Here is a 7,164-nt window from a genome sequence, read left to right as displayed (position 1 = left end):
GTATATCCAAAGTTTTTGACTGTGTTTATAATTTCTACAGACTTACAGTTCTGAAGCATACAATGAATACAGAGAAATTATGTGATAAGCAAAAGAAGGAAAACTTTCCCTTTATTCCAGAAAGAGCTGTGTGATCCATAACAGTTTCAAGGTAAGCAGCTAAACACACTCCACAATTCTGTTTACAATGGATTCATTAAGTAAGTATTTCCTAATTCTAACGAGGGGCAGAAGGGTGTGAGGGTCCTGAACAAGAGGAAAATACTGGGGGAATCTAAAGGACATCTCAATAAATGATGATGTAGCACTGCTGTGGTTCTAATTATCCAATAAATTCCCTGTGTTGAGTTGCTAAGAATGGATACCAGGAGTCTTTATATCACTTTCATTTTCTATGTTAAGGAATATCATACATTGTATATTGACTGTCCAAAGTCCCTCTTTACTAAAATATAGGCTCCACTCGTCACATAATTACTTTGATTTTGTAAATTCTCCTATGTAAGATTTTATATTAGGTTTTGGGGGCTGCATTAAGAAATCATCACTAGTACATAATATTCATATTGAGTACTGAAGAATGAAAATGTTAAAAAAAAAAGTTGGAGATGATGTGCCAGAATGGGGAGACATCCTGAATTAGGGGTTTTGTTTTGGGCAAGTCTAGGAAACCTTTGACATAAAAGCAAAATGCCAGCTGTGTGCTTGAGCAGGCGAGCCCAGGTAATAGGAATCAGGGTTTCATTGACTCTGGGATCTCCATAGCATTATGATCAGATGGAGGTGACTGTGGGTTAGAACCACGATCCATTCTGTTACTGAGATTGTTTCATTATGTGCGTCACATTTGTTCTTATCTGTGGCCAGCATCTCTAATTATCAAACAGGAAAGAACAAGAAGACAGGAATGCTTATAGGGAGGATTTCTATGAGGAATGCAGGAGCCTCCCCTGCCCCTTTTTCTCACTCATCAATGGCGTATATGATTGTAAACTCCGCTTCAGATGTGCCTGAGAGGGTGTGGAGACATTTGCAAAGAAGAAAGGAAGGAAATCACTGTTGTTAAGGAGAGAGACACTATGGCCGGCAGTTTCAGATGACCCCGTAAGCCTAGCGTTGATGGAAGATGCCTGGCAGATTCTGTGAGTTTTCGTTGCCAGCATTCATCTGCTCGGCAATGAATGAGAAATCATGTCTTTGCAGTTTGGAAGTGCAAGCTGCATTTCCCAGATGAGCCTGATAGAAGGGAGAAATAAAGTTGATGGCTTTGTCAAAGGGATTATATATTAGCAAACCTAAACTAAAGAGGAGAGTGGGCACTGTGTTTTGATGGACGCCAGCCAGTGTGTGTTAAGGCTGAATGAATTGCAGGCCTCAGTGGGATGGTAATTTTGTAGAGATTTATTATAACATGTGACATGGTGGAGTCAGATGTGGAGGCTGTAGAATGAATTCAAAAGTGTGAGATTTCAGTGGCAATGCAGTTTCTCGTGAAGACAAAGTCTAGTTTGTGACTGTGTTGAGAAAGACAGTTGACTGACTGAGGAAATACAGAAAGAAAGTGTAAGGGGGAGGGGGCACGATGTTGACCAAGTTGATGCCTCTGGTAACATGTAAATGTTAATGTTGCTAAGGATGGTGGCAAGGTCTGAAAAAAGAATTAACCAACGTCATAAAGAATATCATATTAGGAGGTGGTGGTAGGAAGTGTCAGCAAAGAAGAGAGAAGCATTTTTTGAAATAGTATACAACTAGTAATAAACTGTGAATTGATGTTCTCCCATCCTTTTGCAGAGGGTTGTGAGGGAAATGGTGTATACGGAGTGGTCATATTTTAGTTGATAAAAAGATTAAGGGTGCTCTGTTTAAGAGAAGAATTTTATTAATGTCACTTAAAAAATACACAGACTTAAGTCACAAGCAAAGGCTTTTTATTAATGTCACTTTAAAACAAACAGACTAAACAATGCACTCATATGTACTAGTACAGCAGTACACACGGATGTGCTAGTACAACAGAGCACTCGTATGTCCTAGTACAGTAATTCACACGGATGTGCTAGTACAACAGAGCACTCGTATGTCCTAGTACAGTAATTCACACGGATATGCTAGTACAACAGAGCACTCGTATGTCCTAGTACAGCAGTACACACGGATATGCTAGTACAACAGAGCACTCGTATGTACTAGTACGGCAGTACACATGAATATATTAGTAAAGCAATGAAAAATGAGTGTATTGGCACAGCAAAATAATTATGAAGTAGCACTTGTGCACTTACTAGTATAGCAGTGATTGTAGTGTACTGGTACAACAGCACACATGGGTATACTAATGTCACCGTACCCACAGATGTACTCTCACGAAAGTACAAGGCTATGTACTACTACAGTAGGTCAGTAAGTTCTAATACACCAGTACTTATGAATGTGTTACTACAGCAATACACACAGGTGTACCAGTAGAGCGCTACACAAGGATCTATTGCTAAAGCACCACATGTCCGTGTAATAGTGGAAAGGCCAAAATAGACATCCTGCTGCCATAGTGCAAAGATTATGAGTGTACAAGAACACCAAGCACTGTTATTTTACTACCTCCATGGCAGTACTGTGCTACTGCATCCGTGTGCACTACTGTGCTAGTACTTCAGTGCAATGCACTACTAAAACATCCGTGTACACAGCAGTAGTAGTACATGCATGTGCACTGCAGTATGAGGACATCAGTGTGCATTGCACTACTACCACATGTGATCTTTGAGTGTCTGTTAGATTCTGTTTGAATGCATCTGGCCGTGGACTTAAAAAAAAAAAGCTAGATGGTTACTATTACTATTTCAAATTCCTCATTTTTGGAGATCTCTCTCTCTCTCTCTCTCTCTCTCTCTCTCTCTCTCTCTCTCTCTCTTTTACTTCTTTTAGGTTTTACTTTGTTGGTTAGGCAGAATCTAGAAATTCATACATTTCTTTTAGTTTTACAGCTTAATAAAATACAGATTTTAAAAATACACCCATGTTTTCTTTCTTTGGTGTCTGTTGTGATGTTTCACTGTTCAACTCTGACTTGATAGTATTAGTCCTCTCTTTCTTTTGGTTTGTTGGGCCAAGGCTCTCTCAATCTTATTTAGATTAATTGATCTTTCTTTCTCTTTTACTTTGATGTCTATTATTCTTCCATTGACAGGGTTTTGATTTGGTTTTAAATCAATTGTATTCTTTCTTTCTTTCTTTCTTTCTTTCTTTCTTTCTTTCTTTCTTTCTTTCTTTTTTTTGATGCAGGAAGTTAAAGCCTTCATTAGGCTTCATTGGGACTGCATTCAGTGTATTCCAGAGGTTTTGTTGAATTGTGTTTTTATTTTCATTTAATTCCAGGTAGTTTTTATTTCTTCCTTAATTTCTTGTTTGACCAATTCTTCCTTCAGTAATAAACTGTTTAATCTCCATGAGTTTGTGAATTTATTAGAGATTCATTGTCTGTCCATTTTAAGTTTTATTGAATTGTAGTTAGATAGGATACAATGAATGATTTCAATAGTTTTGATTTTGTAAAGACTTGTTTTGTGTCCCAGAATGTGGTCTGTTTTAGAAAAGTTTCCATGTGATGCTGAGTAGAATTTATCTTTTGGTGTTTGGGTGGAATATTCTGTAGATACCTGTTAAGTCCATTTGATGTATGGAGTCAATAAATTCTGATGTCTTTCTGTTTTTTATTTTGGTTCAAATGACCTATCTATTGGAGAAAGTGGGGATTGAACTTCTTACTACTAATTGATAGATGTTAACCCATGCCTTTTATTTCCAATAGAGACTTTTCATGAATGGGGCACCCCTGATTTAGTGCATAAATGTTCAGGATAGTAACTGCTTCTTTGGTTAACTATTCCCTTGGCAAGAAGGAAGTTTTTCTTCTGATTAATTTCAGCTTGAAATCTAATTAGTCAGACTTTAGGATAGCTATGCCTGCTTGTTTACTGGTGCCATCTGATTGGAAGGAATACTTTCATCCACACTTTTACTCTAAGGCAGGGCCTATTTTTAGAACTAATCTTAGTTTCTTGTAGACAGTAGATATATTGATTTTGTTCCTTGACCCATTCAGCCAGCCTGCATCTTTTTGACTGGAGAATCGAGGCCATTGGTATTGGAATGTGTGTGCTTGTTGATTTTTCGTGTCATTTGTGTTCTCAGTGGTGTTTTATGTTTTAATAATTATGACTTTCTCCTTTCTATTCACAATCTTTCTGTTTTGCTCATTCCTGTATTTTCTTCAGGTTCCATTTGTTGGATACAAATGTTTTTAGACTCTTTATGTGTAGTAAAGTTTTTCCTTTCTCATCAATTATGGCAGATTGTTTATCTAGGTATATTAGCCTAAGTTGGCCTTTATAGTCTTTTAGGATTTGTAAGGCACTGCTTCAGATTCTTCTGGTTTTTAAAGTTTCCATTGAGAAATCAGCTCTGATTCTAATGTGTTTTTCTTTATATGCGACTTGTATTTTTTCTCTTAAAGCTCTCAATGAACTTGTTATGTATATAACTATGGTATACTGTGGTGATTATCTTTTCTGGTTTTTTTCTATTTGGTGCTCTGTATGCTTCTTGTATTTGTATGGGTGTGTCATTCCTTGGTTTGAGGAAGTTTTCATTTATAATCCCAACATCAACCCTAACAGCCACACCAATGCCAACCCCAACTGTATTACTGTATTATTCAGGTCCTCTAGAGTAATAGAACTGATTGACTATATATATACCATTTATTAGAGTGGTTTACAGGCTGTGATCCAGCTGGACCATCAGTGGCTGTCTATCAGTGGATAGTAAAAGATCCAGTGGTTGTTCAGACCATGATGCTGTGTGTCTCAGCTGGTCTTCAATATATTCTGGAATCCTGAAGAAATAGGCTGTAATGACAGTGAAGGGATGAACTCACTAGTGAGAGTTAGAACATTAAGGCAGAGCAAGTGCTTCCTTCTTCCATGTCCTTTATGTAGTCTGCCACCAGAAGGTATTTCCCAGATTTAGGGAGAGTCTTTCCAATTCAAATAATTTAATTAAGAAAAATCTCCCACAAGTGTACCCTGTCACTGGGATTTAGTTAATTTTAAACGCAGTCAAATTGAAAATGAAAAAAAAAATAGCTATCACACCACTAAGTCCCAAACTAAACCTCAGTCCGAAACCCAGTCTAACTCCAGTCCCAACCACAAAACTAGACCCAGTCCCAACCTACACCCCAAACCTAACCTGAACCATAACACTCCCAAATTCAGTCCCAACCCCAAGTTCAACCAAATTTCAAGCTCAACAACAATGCTATCTATAACCCCAACACCAAATTAAAACCCAACCTCTACGCCATTCCTAACCCTGGCCCAGCCATAACACTAACCCTGGGCACCATGACCCCAACCTCAACCCCAACCTTAACTACAACAACCCAAACCCAGCACCAGTCCCAACCCTAATCCCATTCTCAGCCACACCCAAAAAACCCATCCAAGACCTGACACCATCCATAACCCCACTTTCAACTCCAACTAAGACCCCAAACTTGAACCCAACCTTGACTCTCACTCCAACCCTAACTGGGACCACAGCAATAACCACAAACCAAACTTAACAACAAACCCAATACTAATACCAACCTAAATGAACCACAGCCCAATCTGAATTCCAATCTAGATACCAAGCCCAGCCCTAACCCCTAACCGCAATCTAACTGCACCTAGCCCAAACTCAATACAGACTCTGTGTTATTGATCCTTACTGCCTTGGAGACAGTGAGAAGAGGTGATGTAAGCACTTCAAATACTAAACTTGTATTTTCAATTGTAAGAATTTCTTATGCAATGAAATCACCTGATAGGAAAACATAAATCCAGAATCTACCTCCATATCTTGCTCTCCTATGCTATTATCTAAGTCGCACAATGGCTGATGAGCTGTTTGTTCCATAGTTTGCAGTTAAGATGTTTCTTAGCATCCTACAACAAGGTACAATTCATTAAAAACATCTCTGTGTGCCTTCCAGTTATGGCCACAACTCTCTGACTAGGAAGCCAGTTATAGTGCTCTAATAGCATTACAGCCCTAGCTCTAGCACATTAATAAAGGCCTGCTCCTTGGTAGGAAACAAGGGTGGGGCTGCTGTTCCAAGCCTAAGGCCTCTGCACCCTGCTGATGAGGTACCCAAAACAAAAACAAGTCTTACCTGCAAATGGAAGAGTCTTGTGTGCTTGCTAAAAATGAACTAAAGTCATATTCAAGCTAAGAGTATAAAACATGAAAGATTTCCACTAGCTAATGCTGAGGTGTTATCTTCTAAATCGCAAGCTTATTGCTGACCCCAGAAAATCCCCTTTCCAAAAACTGACAATAATTACCACACATTGTTTCAGGCACAGCACTGTGGGTAGCAGGCAAAGCAGGTAAGTCCAACTCTCATGCTCATGGGGGCAGCCAGAACTGCACATCTAAAAAGGCAAACGGTGTGGTACAGGTTATGTCAAGACATTTTCCAAAACAGTAGAGCAGAGTGCCCCAAGGCTGCACAGTGGATGAGGAAATGCTTTTTAGTTTATGGGAAAATAAGCATGTCTCTGCCTACAAAGGAGAAATGGGAAACAGCGTGCTTTCACGTTATTTAAATACGATTGCGCTTACTTAGGAATAAAGAACTCTCCCTGTGAGCAAATGCAGAGCTACTGACTTCCGCCTTTGCAAACCTGCTTGCCCTTTCTGTTTCTCTTCTCCTTTGAGAAGTGAGCACTACCAACATCCACTCAGCTAGCAGATCCTGCTAAATATTAAACTCTCTTAACCAGAAACCTGCAAATATCAGCTTCCGTAAAACTCGCTTAGTCCTGGGAAGTACCCCCTTTGAGATGGGACTAAGAAGACCACCCTAAGATGGTCAAGTGACTATACCAATGCCTAACCCTTTATAAACCATGAAATATTTCTGGTCAGTGTTGTGCCTCTTTAAGCAATAGCTGGAAGCTATAGTACAAACCAATCAAAATCTTCCTTTATTTCCGAGGGGTGAGAATTTCTCACTGGGGAAGGTTGAGGTCTGACCTCAATACCTATGCCACATTTAAAGAAAGAGCAGTTAGAAAGCAGGAATTACTAAGAAGCAAGTGAAAACCCCTCTGG

The sequence above is a fragment of the Alexandromys fortis genome, unplaced genomic scaffold (assembly GCF_014885135.2).
Source record: "Alexandromys fortis isolate MF-2015 unplaced genomic scaffold, M_Fortis_MF-2015_v1.1 scaffold_233, whole genome shotgun sequence".
NCBI classification, from domain to species: Eukaryota; Metazoa; Chordata; class Mammalia; order Rodentia; family Cricetidae; genus Alexandromys; species Alexandromys fortis.
This window is presented reverse-complemented; position numbering follows the sequence as displayed.